Genomic DNA, 13,593 nt, shown 5'->3' on the forward strand with positions numbered 1-13,593 from the left:
CGCTGCCCGCGGCGTTTTTCTTTTTTTTTTTTTTTTTCGAGCAGCTAAATAATTTTTGGTCAAGCAGCAGGCCCCCTTTTCGGCGGGTTAGGCCGGATTAACGGAGGCGTCTCCTAATCCATTCTCCGTGTTGTCCCCTCGGGGAAGGGCGGTAAACAGGGGGGGGGGGGGGGGGGGGGGCGGGCGGTGAAGGAAGGAAAGGAGGGCAGGGGAGGAGGAAACGCAGAAAAAGTGGAAAGCGCGAACTGTACGGCGGCCTTTAAGAGTTTTCCATGGAAAAAACCTTTCAGCCTTCGCATTCTGGTGAAGAAGAAAGACCAGCGAGGCTGTACTATGGTGGGAATGAAGTAATGGCCGGCCATGAGTCGGCAAGCCAGAGTGGAAAGGCTGGAAAGGCTTCCGCCATCTAGGAGCGACAGCAGCCACCAGACAACCGGCAAGCCGGTTGTCTGGTTGCCGCCGTCGCGCATAGATGTCGGTAACTGTCCAGAGATCTGTGTCATTAAGTAATTTGAGGACGGACACAATCCTTGGAACACAAGCCCTTAATAGCTCCGCTGAAAAAAAAAAAAAACTATTTGTGCAGCCAGTTGCCGCGCGAGCTGTTTGGCGCGATTCGTTCCTTCCGAGTTAACTGACTCCTCGGACCAGGCACCGACCTTACCAGACCGGGAAAAAGCGGCAATGGAGAGGGTTTAAAATCTCAATAACCATGACATTAGGTCCGCGGACCTATTTTTTGACGTTTGCCCGCGTGATATACAGCATTCAGCAGGTCCGCGGACTCATCCCCAGACACGTTCCTGTGGTCCGTGGACCAGCCCCTAACTTTCGCATACTCGTTTTTTGCCTGGTACATGACGCATTTCGAACCGTGAAAAAGGTGACGTCACAGACTTCGTAAGAATTTGTCCGGGGACATATTCGCCGAGTGAATACACCATTACTTCACTTCCTTATTACCACAGCAGGGCAGCTAGTTATTCCCATTTTAGATTCTACCGTGTCCTTCTCCCCACCTTTGGCCTTTCTGGAGGTTCGTTAACGCTGCTTAAGTGTCTCGGCATATGGGTAAGACAAGTAAAGATCAGCAATGGCGGCTGTAATCAGGCCAAGACAAGTGCAAACAAGGCGACTGGCCGCCACAATGCCTCTGCTCGTCCGGACAAGCCCGTGCGAGTGCAATATTTCCAAAGCTATGTTCACACGTAAGCTGCACGTGCTTGTACGCGGGGGCACCAGTCTGGCGCCATCCTTGCATTTGTCTTATTTGCAAGCATGGCGCCCGACTGGCGTCCCCAACGAGGTGGAGGGGCTTAGAGCAATAAACCGGGGTTCCGGTCTGCACTCGAAAGTGACCCCCATAAGGCCGCTGCCATTGTACGCAAGTTTGACCACTCGTCACGTGACGAAGCCAAGTACGTGACGTCACAGGAAAGATGGTGGCGCCCAGGCAGCAGCTGGCTTCAGCTGCGCCGGAGCTTGTCGCATGTTTTGTTCGGTGTCGTTCGTCATGGCGAGTTGATTTCAGACGCGGAAGCCGTCATATGAGGCCCGTCGAAAGCGACTTCAGAGTTCAGCGGAGTCTCTCATGTAGGTATAACATGAATATACGGAGGAACAGTGTGCATTTCGCTAGTGACCGACGGGGATATTGCCACGGAAGAATCTGACCTACGTTGCTCGGACCTCGGATTGATTCGGATACCGCTAGGATAAAATTTAAGAGAACGTTTCTGTGCTCTCGGTGACCATCGGAATCTTCGAGGTCTGCAGTGAAGCGTGTGCAATATATTTGGATACACAGTTTAGCGACGGAAATTGCGTGAGTCGTGCTTGGCAGTGTGCAATCGTGGTGTCGCTTCGTTCAAATGCCCGAAGGCTCACTTTGGTTGTGCGGTGCACCGCAGAGCTGCCTTGAAGCTGGTAGTTCCCGTGCCGTGCTAAATAATGTTGTGCTGCTTCCCAAATTGTTCCGGAGTAGACGTGCATTTTCACGGAGCATAGGTGTGCGGCGCACCGAAGAGCTGCCTTCAAGCTGGTAGTTGCTGTACCGCTCTTTAGATGATGCTGTGCTGCTTCTTAAATGGTTCTGGCGTAGACGTGCACTTTCACGGAGCACAGGTGTTGCAGTTGGTATTGATTTCGCTGCTCTGTCACACGTTTCGTCGACACAAAAGTTTCATCAACACTCGTTACGTGAATTGCAAGCTGTATCGACATTTCATTGTGCGTGTTACCCACCCAGTTCATCCGTTCACGCCGCTTTGCGACGACAGTATGCTGCGGCTCATTACCAGAAAAGTGGTCCCACATCCATTTGAGTTCAGTTCGTCCACGGCAGTCACCAAACACCAAAGAAGAGGATTTATTCGGACAGAATGCCACTAAAGCAATGCAGTTTCTGGTCAGGATAGACTCTCTCCTGTCAGTTTTGTTATATTGTCACGGGTGCTTGCTCCAGTCATATCTTCTATCAATATTTACTATTCTGGAAAGTTCCAGGCCATGCTCAGCTGTCATCGTATGTTGTGGTGTAGGTGCTAGGTACTTTACCCATAGCCCTTCACTCTGTGTGTTCCCTGGTGGCTCCTTAGCCGAGTTGCCCGATAACTGGACACGGGTGGCGGACTATCCCGCGTCTTAAACCCCCGGCGAGCCGTGAATCAAGTCCTGAAGCAAAACCGCAAAACGAGCGAGTACCACAAGGAGGAACCTCGGAAATACACCACGAAGAACCTGCAATCCGAGCCAGTTGCTGCTACCAGCAAGAACCACCGGAATTCGGTTTTTGCTAGAAAAACCGAAGCTGACTAAGCCAACAAAGACAAACCTGTAGCAGCAAACCGCGTCCGCTCCCACGATTGTTTGCATGCCCGTCGCACCTCACACTCCGAGGACCTTTCACGCAAGATATGTGAAGACGTCGAGGGCTGGATTTTACAATATGGCCGTGTCGCCCGCCCCAGTGGGTGGACAGACAACCAGCCCCTGCAGAACTTATACTTCTCGTGGAAGAAACTGCCAGGCAGTGGTTTGAAAAACATGAATCCCCCTTGTGGGATTCGACTTGCCTTACTGCACCACGAGGTCGATCCCACTCCGTAGCTCGATGTTGAGGACTGCTACGGCCGGGTCCGTCCGGAGGCTGCCGTGGACTCCGAGGAGAGGATTCACTCCAAAACACAAAGATACTGAAGAAGCGGGTTTATTTGGCTCCTGTGCCACCACGCTGTGCCCGTCGGCCAAACTAATAAAAGAAAAGAACGGAAAAGGGTCGGCGCTGTCGCATTAGACAGATTCACCTGGAGGGGGCCCACGCTGCCGCATTAGGCAGATTCGTGGAATGGGGAAAGCTCCAAAAAGAACGAGGCTCCGTGGCCCAGAGCCTTCCCCGGACGAGAGCCAGGGCCGCCGTTCGCGGCCGCTTATCTAGCCAGCGGAAAGTGGACGCGTCCGGGGTAGGTAGTGTGGCTTATCCCGCAGATGGGCCGCGTCCACAATCATTTCCGAAGGGTGCGCCGGAGGCACTTTCACCCAAAAGGGCGAGGGAAGACACGCCCTCTTCGAGGAATGCGGCCTTAATTACCCCCGTATCCGGGATGACGTCGCCATAACGCTCCCACGGCCTGCTTGTGCTAGGCCTAGATAGGGAGACGGGGAACACGTGGCTCCCACACCCTTAACGTCGTGGGAAGTTTGCAAGATCAAGCTGAAGTGCATGTACATCAGCCAACATTAACGAGAGAGAGCCGAATTCCTGATTCTGCCCGGGACACGGCCCCAACAAGAGCGTCGCCGCCTTCGTGGAGGATGTCTTGCACCTGATGGAGCACCCACATTAACCCTGGTGTTGCAGAAGACAAGAAGCTAAGAATCCCATGTCCCTCATCTGAGGGACAGCGCCTTCGGCAGCCTTGTCCGCAGCCCCACGACAACAGTTGAAGGGTCCATATCACCGAGGCTTACAACATTGACTGTACACTGCAGGACCGAGCCTGTCGCTATCTACAACTCCCCAGCGTCTCAACACTCGAGTCGTCCAGCTGCAACTTCGACGCCAACCTCGCAGGTATCCGCGACATCCACGACGTTGTCCGGGAGGAGATCAGGAAGCTACTTCCTGCCATCAGTTGCCCGGCTTTTTGATTGCCATGACTGTTTTGGAACAAGGTCGACAGGCATTTCAACCGGATACTTCTTCGAACAAAGCGGCATCTGACGAACCGTGGGCGACTTATGCCACAAAGTCACGATAACCACCACCGGCTACCCGTTAGTATTCAATGTCAATTCAACAAGACACCCCAACGCCGAAGCATTCCCGACATCAGGAAGATCCAATGTAGGTCCGCGCTGAACAAAGTGCACCGAGGAAAACGGGGGTGCTGCAAACGATCGACCGAAAGCCACTCAGCTACCGCTGCATGAGGCCGACCATGTCTACTAGGGGTGCCCGTACCAATGAATTGGCCTGAAAGGGTTCGTGCCGAACGACCCTCGACCACGTCTCGAGGAGCGACATTGAGGATTATCTTCGGCAGCCTTTGGCCCTGGTGCCTGGGATGGACATTATCCCGAAGCTCCTGATCCCCATCACCTCGACGGAAAATAAGCACGCCAAAGCAGGTGAGTGGCAATCCAATGACTTGATTTGGTGTCGGTTGTCGTTCAAGGACAATACCTAATAATTTGCTGACACCAATTATTTGTGTCCATTTCACGAAGCACACGATTTCCAACTTTGAAAAAGAATGCTGCTGAGTGACTTGAAGAAACAGATCATTGGTTGTTCTCAAAAGTGGACACCAAGCTTCACCCGAGTTCTCTTTCCCACACGAGACTTACACAAGTTGCAGTGGTCGTGGGATGCAGGAAAAATTGCCATTACGAAATGAAAGTGAAATGGCTTGGATAGCAAACAAACACTGTTGCCAGCAATCAAGTCAACGGTACAGCAAATGGTACAGCCATGTAAGCAATATATGCCCGAGCTTGCTGCATTGGCGCCGAAAACTACCAGGAAATTTTGCGGAGTAGAAGCCAGCCCTGGCAGCTTTATGGCAACAAACCTCAGTGGCCGCACATGGCGTATGCTTACAAGACGGCAAAAGTCGGTGAAAGTTGCCACTCGACCAAACTGAACACCGACGTGCCAGGAGCGTCACCCGACAACAAGGAGCACAGGTACTACGAGTGAACGCCTGACACGAGACTGTCGGAGAAAGAACTCGTTATGGAACAATTTGCTAAGAACCAATAATTATGTAATCAAGTGGAAATAAACAAATTTTATACACTAACCAAATAAACATATTTCCGCTCGACTTTACACCTTAAGAGTCTATGCAGAAAGAATTGTGTTCACCACACGTGCTGGACGTTTTGAAAACACCCGCATCTCTTACCCCTCAATAATAATTGATGGGACATACCAGACTGGCAGACTTGTTGCATGGGGCTGCACTCGTTCCACCTCTCCTGAACTTGTAGTGAATCCGAAAACCAACTCCAGTGATGTGAAAATGTTGTTTATCAATTTATTACCTCCAAGGGCCCCTGTAGTCATTGCAGAGAACATACTTAAAACTACACAGATGATAATAACAACAAAGCTCACTGACATTAATAAGCACAAAACGCGCCCATCTACCGAAAATAAATATTACACTCGTAAGAAATAATTATTGCTGCAACTTGTTGATTGCAAAAACAAAGACACCTCTGAGCATCTAGTTTAATAGTATGTGTTGATGCACGGTTATAGAGCAGGACACTTTATATACGTATGACAACATAGACCCTTTGCGAAACCCCACCAAGCAACACAACTGTCACCAATTTGTTTCGGGGTAAAGCACACGAATGTGCCCCAGCGCACGTCGAACATTAATGCAGCATTCGAGTCCAATAGGCGCTGAGCCAAGTTCACAGTGATGGCCGACATGACATTTTTGTCGAACAAATGCCCAAAGTAATAAGGCTTTGGGTAATTAAAGTAGTAGATACTGTAATTCGTTTTATCACAGTTTGGCAAACAGCGAAGGCTACAATCTCGGTCAGTCAGTATGCACGTTGGAGAGAGGCACATGAGGGCATAGAGTGCTCATCTGCACAGATTTGTCGCACACCTTCACTCAACTCTCTGATTGGCTTGAGGGTGCTGTGGCGGTTTCCCTTTTCGAAGTTACGGTGAAACCAAGTATATGCGGTCTATAAATTTGAAAAAAAAAAAGTCTTTTGAAGAGACTGAAAGGAATGCTAGTCAATCATAAAATAGCGCAACAGGAACAAGGACAAGAAGTAAACAGGACAGGCGCTAACTTTCAACTAGTTTTATTCTGGAAAATCTAACACATATATACACACGACAGGCAAAGCAGCTCCACGTAAAAGTTGATTAATTTTTCACCCGATCATTAAAAAACTGATATTCATTACAATGAAGAACAATAGAAGTGTCGCTGACACATGCCGTCCCACTTTTTTTGATAAAGAAAGCTTCCAATAGTTCTCGAGCGACCGTCTCTCGGCTTCTTCCTAGTATCCGCATCTGCTGAAGTCGTGGAACACAGCCACACGTGTTGCAATGTATAGGCAAATGAGAGCCATATTTATTTTTTACTGATAATGCGTGCTCCCGTGCTCGGTCATTGATGCACCGCCCCGTCTGGCCAATGTATACCTTACCACAACTCAGGGGGATTTCGTAGACCACATCCACTGTGCAGTCCACGTAAGGGGTGACATGTTTTTTGTCACACGGTGCTTTTGCCTCCTCATCAGAGATGCGAGCGCACAACCCAGCCAACTTCTTTGGGGCAGAGAATACAACTGGAACATCGTACTTGGTTGCGACTTTCTTCAGATTGTGGGCAACCTTGTGTATGTACGGAATGACCTCTGGTCTTTTTGTTCTCTGCCTCGTTGGGACCTTTCTTTTCAACCCCTTAATTTTTTGTAAGGCGGTCTCCGCCACAGAAACCAAGACCGAACACGGGAAGCCAGCTAATTCCAGTCTAGAAATTTGATATTTAAAACTAGCATTCGCCTGATGGTCACAAGACTTCAGCAGTGCAGACTCCAGGCACGAAGTTGCAATAGCTCTCTCTGTTAAGAGAGCTATTGCAACTTCGTGCCTGGAGTCTGCACTGCTGAAGTCTTGTGACCATCAGGCGGATGCTAGTTTTAAATATCAAATTTCTAGACTGGAATTAGCTGGCTTCCCGTGTTCGGTCTTGGTTTCTGTGGCGGAGACCGCCTTACAAAAAATTAAGGGGTTGAAAAGAAAGGTCCCAACGAGGCAGAGAACAAAAAGACCAGAGGTCATTCCGTACATACACAAGGTTGCCCACAATCTGAAGAAAGTCGCAACCAAGTACGATGTTCCAGTTGTATTCTCTGCCCCAAAGAAGTTGGCTGGGTTGTGCGCCCGCATCTCTGATGAGGAGGCAAAAGCACCGTGTGACAAAAAACATGTCACCCCTTACGTGGACTGCACAGTGGATGTGGTCTACGAAATCCCCCTGAGTTGTGGTAAGGTATGCATTGGCCAGACGGGGCGGTGCATCAATGACCGAGCACGGGAGCACGCATTATCAGTAAAAAATAAATATGGCTCTCATTTGCCTATACATTGCAACACGTGTGGCTGTGTTCCGCGACTTCAGCAGATGCGGATACTAGGAAGAAGCCGAGAGACGGTCGCTCGAGAACTATTGGAAGCTTTCTTTATCAAAAAAAGTGGGACGGCATGTGTCAGCGACACTTCTATTGTTCTTCATTGTAATGAATATCAGTTTTTTAATGATCGGGTGAAAAATTAATCAACTTTTACGTGGAGCTGCTTTGCCTGTCGTGTGTATATATGTGTTAGATTTTCCAGAATAAAACTAGTTGAAAGTTGGCGCCTGTCCTGTTTACTTCTTGTCCTTGTTCCTGTTGCGCTATTTTATGTTTTACTAAGATGAACCAACTAGCCCAACAACGTACCTTACTAATGCTAGTCAACATTTTTCAACAAAACTGCTCTTCGGGCAAGGGATGAACGCAAATATAAGTCATCTTGTCCAGGTAATTAGAACAAGTAAATAATTGACCGACTAATACAATGCACTCTTGATAAAAAAAAATATTGCTGCAATAAATCCTACGAAAGAAAAAAATGTACAGTTAATCTCCTATTTCCGAGTTGCATTACATCTAACAAATTGCAGATATGTGTGGTTCTATCTCAGGACCTCTAAATAGTAGGGCTGCATTTTTTTTAAAGATTCTAGATGTTAGAATGGTAAACTAGAAAACCTTCTAAGAGGAGTATGATCATACATGTGGAAGTTACTGTGGACTATTGATACCGATCGCCAAGGTAAAGAGCCTACTAATTCTAATTTCTAATGGACATCGGATGCAACATTTTGTGCACTGATCAATCAAAAATCTGAAGACTTGCTGTGTTCTGAGTTCCAAGGAAACAAATAAACTGTTTTATGAACATAAGTAATAAACTTTTTTTACGAATGATTGGTTCGAATGCTTTGTAAGAGTTTACTTGCAAGTTAATTAAGCAAACTCCTGCTTTTCACTTTAAGAAAATATTGTGATCCAATGTAGAATCGTCGATTAGCACAAAACGTTAAAGATCGCAGGAGCTTCCTCGCTGAAAGTTGCTGTGATTATGCAATTACCTAGGGCTGAAACAAATTATCCTAGGCCCTACGTCCGACGCATACCTTTCTCGTCAATCCTCAGACATTCCAACGTTTAAAGAAAGCTAAGAGAATGCGAAAATTTCATGCTAAAAGCACTCAAAGTTCTATCGATCGTCGAACACATCCGGGAATCCGAGCACCGGTACAGCGATACGGCTGATGCTGTCTCGCAGGTGTTAATATTCAGATGATCCAGAGTGATCTTGCGCAAAAAGGGTATGAAGTCTCATTCCTTCATATTTTCACATTATACCTGCGTCAGCGAGCACGAAGAAGCCCGAAGGCGTCCGAAAGCAGCTCGGCTGCGCGGTAGCCGTGCATATCACGGCTACCGCGCACCGAACAAACTCGCCTCCGCCAGCTCTGGGAGCTGCCATCTTACCGGTGACGTAACGGCTCTTGTAAGGTCAAGTGACGAGTACTCACATTCGCTTACAACATGGCGGCCACCGGGGGGGGGGGAGTGCCATTTCCATACTTCCGGTTTATTACTCTAAGCCCCTCTACCTCGTTGGGTGTCCCAGGCGTGCAAGCACATGCGGAGTACGCGTGAACATAGCCTTGGCAATCTTGCAATCGTAAGTACTTGATCGCAAGAGCAGAGGTATGGCGACCGCTAGATGCCCTGCTTGCAATCGTCTATACCAGAGCCGTGTATGCACGTTTGCAAGTCCGGTCCCAGGGCGCCGCCATCTTCCTCAGTGGGTGCGCTCTTGGGCGCGGCCACATCCGATTACGACGCTTTAGCAAGGCTGCGTAATCGGGTTATGACTCGCCCAAGCGCACCCCAGCCAAGCAAGATGACAGCGCCCTAAAGCCGGACTTGCAATCGTGCATAGAGGGAGTTTGGTCAATGGGAGGCGCGGGTAGAGGCAGGGCGTACACCAGACGCAGAAAGAGGGCTTGGCATGCCCTCTTGGTCAACCAGAGGCCCGAATATAATCCCTAGCGGCGGTAGCGAGAAACAGTTTTAATCATAAGTATAAGGTTTTAATAAGAGCGGAACAGTTAAATGTAATAATAATAATAATAATATTTTATTTCCATCACACTCGATGGTGGCGACCAAGGGAAAAAGCTGCATACACAGCTTGACGAGCCCTTGACCGCCTACAGTGCACGGCGACGGAACACAACAGGAAAAAAAAAAGAAACATACATACAGACAGAGCTTGCAACACGCAAAAATTCACCATGGCAGATAAAGCATGATAATCAAATACGAGAACAGTGATTTAACTAGTTATCATGACCACCCATAATATATAATGAACGGATTTCCCCTATTGACATTTTATTCCAGTCCAAGTTTTTCGATTCGTAAAGATTTAATAAATTAGGAATATTGTGCCTCAGCATTTGAGTGCCATAATTTGTTCTTGGCGTGGCCACCCCCCAACATTCAGCGCCACGAGTAGGATAAGTAATAATATTTTTTGAGAGGCGGCCAAGGGTTACTAGAAAGTTTGTGTTCCTAATTAGCTCTATCTTAAGGCTTGTACTGAGCCTGTAAGCATACAAAGTGTGCACATTGATAATGCGGAACTTTTTAAATAGGTCGGATGTATGCGATTGAAATGGGACATCGGCTATGGCTCTTATTGCTTTTTTTTTTGTAACAAATGTATCCTTTCAAGATTCGTTGAAATGGTGCTACCCCAAACTAAATTACAATAATTTAAGTGCGAGTAGAACAAGGAATTATAAACTAGTAACTTGACGTGTATCGGTAAGGTATAACGATGGCGGTTTAACATGCCGACAGTTCTAGACAGTTTTGTAATAAGGTAGTTAACATGCTCATCCCACGACATATTATCCGAAAAAATTACGCCTAGAATTTTGAAGGAATTTACAATCTACATCTTGGTTGAGTCTAAACTAAGATCTCTCGTAGTGTTGATTATTTTATTTTTAGGGCGAAAGAGCACTGCTTTTGATTTTTCTGTGTTTATTTGAAGTGAATTATATGTACTTCACAAATTCAACCCGGAGTGCATTCGGTTCGCCTTATCAAATAATAAGTCGGTATTTTCTGCAGAGAAAAATATACTTGTGTCGTCAGCATAACTTACAAATTTCGCTTCTGAATCTATATTGATTATGTCATTTATGTATAAATTAAAGAGAAAGGGACCCAGTATACTACCTTGTGGTACACCAGAGTGAATAGGCTTGGTAACAGAGGAGATTCCATTGATAGAGACGTATTGCAATCGATGCTCCAGATATGATTTTATTAGCTGCAAGGCATGCCCTCGGAAACCGTAAGTGTCTAATTTTGCTAGAAGTATTTTATGATTAAGGCAGTCAAACGCCTTTGAGAAGTCGACAAACACACCGAGAACCAGTCTTCTTTCTTCGAAGTTTTGGAGAATAAATTCTTTTATAGATAATAAGGCAGCCTCGGTAGACCTATTTTTCATAAATCCAAACTGTGAGGTATTTATTCAGTTATGTTTGTTTGAAAACTTCATTATTCGAGTATAAATGTTTTTTTCGAGAGCTTTAGAGAAAACTGGGAGTATAGAAACAGGCCGATAATTCCCCATTTCGTTTCCGCTTCCTTTTTTATGCAATACTAACACCTTAGCTATCTGCATTTTCTTCGGAAATACGCTCGTGGATAAAGAGTATAGTAACCCTTCATAATTGAAAATAGGGTGCACGCGATGTTTCGATTATGATCATGCAGAAAGATGTAAGAAACGAATGTGCCGCTCAACTCTGTTTTCCTCGGACAGAGTGTGACCACTCGGACGGCAGATTCCCGGGCCTCGGAGCCTGGCGTACGGATTATGTTGATCGTTCCGCTAGTCGCGCTCTTCCACGATGATTTTGGATGACCGTGATTGAAACATCATGTGTACCATATTTTCAATCCCCGAGAGTTACTCCGACGCACTTATTATACTTCTTTCTTGCGACCACCGCCAGGTTATTATTTCCGGTTTCTTTTTTGCCACATTCAAATTTGTGGAGACGCCCTTGTACACGCCTAGCAAGCTTTCGGCCAATGGCGTCTCCTCATTTGCGTCCTATACTTCCTAATGAATGTCCAAACTCTCTGTATATAGGGCTCTGGTCTATGCCCAGTTAGTCTATAGACCTTTTTCGTTTAGCCTCGAACCCAGCCACGCTGTCCCCTATCCGTTATGCGTTCCGAAAAAAAAATCAAAAGATTACAACCCCGAACAAGTAAGAAAGTATAGAAGAGTCATAACGAGAACGACTGACGGTTGCAATTAAAATGTTAACAGGTTCTACTGCTCTGGCGAGAGGAAAGCGATGTTTTCACGCATACCGGAAGTTCCAGAATTGAGTATGGCGGCGCCCACGTAAAAAAGGTCCATACAATTTTGCACACACCGTCAATGTTTGATTTCCGGGTGACAGAAACACCGGCCCGGCAACTCCTTCAGTGCGCGTGCGCTCGTGACCCGGACGTTCTTTTCTCAGAAACCTCCCAACAACGCCAATGCTGCTTTTGCTGTCAAGCGCAGATATTTAACACGCGGGAGGTTTTTGTGCTCTGCGACGTTTTAAAATTCGCTTTACTTTTCTTTTTCTTCTTTTTTTTTTTTCAGCGAAAGCCAATGTAGGGCGTTGCGTGGTCCTTAGGAATTTCTGGCAGGAAATAGGATTTTAGGACATTACTCGCTCTGCGGCGAGTTCTGGGAAGATCAAAATTCAAACCGAAATATCTAAGCACGAGAGATAAACTCTTGGAGATATAAGGGTGTGTGGTTCGGGCGTTGGAACTATTCACTTATCAATGCCTTCTTTTATTTATTTTTTCCAGCCGCAGGTGCGTGATTTCCGTTTGCTTCTTTTAAGAAAGGAAAGACACTCACTGACCGACGTCAAACAAAAAAAAAAAGTATATTGTTGTTGAACGCGTGCTGACTGCGAAATGCGTGCCGGCGGTGACTGTGGTGCGAGAAACGAGGAAACAGACACCAGCACTTTTGTTAACTGGCAGCAACAATGGATCAACTTTTAGAAGCGCTTCAACGGCCATCCGACGAGAAATAAAAGGACAGGGCAGGGGAAGAAATGTCCGCGGATGTCGGACCAGTTCATTGCCCCCTTTAGTCTACAAAGCCTGTCAAATCGTGAAAGAAGCTGACCGCTGTAAAAGGAAAAGGAGGTACAAGAAAGAGGGCGCGCGCCGGGGCAACACCGTCTGGGCAGCGCCAAAACTTGCCGCTGCGGTGGAATCCTAATACACGAGCGTGCTCCTTTCTTTTTTTTTTCTTTTTTTTTTTCATTTCTTCGGGTTAAAAATAAGCGATTTGTGCCTTGAGTGTTCGGATAAATATTTTACTAGAGGAATACGCCCTACTTCGCTCATTCGCGTTAGAGGGCGGGATGGAATACACCTTAAAGGCCGGTTCTCACATGCAGCGGAGCGCTGATGTAGCGCTTCTCACGTGCCGTCAGCTACTTATTGTCTGCCATGAGCAACAGTTTTGACGGTGCGATACAAAGCTGGTGAACGCTCCCGTCAGCACGCGCTTAGCGCGAGGTAAGCGCTATGCTTGTAGCGCTCCGCTGCATGTGTGAACAGGCCTTTAAGGAGTCATGAAACGCTTTTTCAACTTTTTTCTGTTTAGCTTTCCTCCTCAACTCATAAATCGCGCATTGTACCAAACAGTTCAAGAGGTCGGAAAGGGGGGAGTCCCCTCTTGCTCGGAATCTCGCTTGTGTAGCCGATCACAGCTATTGTCCCCCTAGAAGATTAGCCCGTCGCTCAAAATTCCGACTAGTTGCTTTCCCCACCCCGTTCACCCCGAAGCTGACAGTGCTGTGGAAGCTACGTGCTCGTTGGGCCAGCCACACATTTTCCACGTGATCACGCTCTCTCGCGCATACCGACCCG

The sequence above is a fragment of the Ixodes scapularis genome, unplaced genomic scaffold, assembly GCF_016920785.2.
Source record: "Ixodes scapularis isolate PalLabHiFi unplaced genomic scaffold, ASM1692078v2 PGA_scaffold0__279_contigs__length_252992795, whole genome shotgun sequence".
Lineage (NCBI taxonomy): Eukaryota > Metazoa > Arthropoda > Arachnida > Ixodida > Ixodidae > Ixodes > Ixodes scapularis.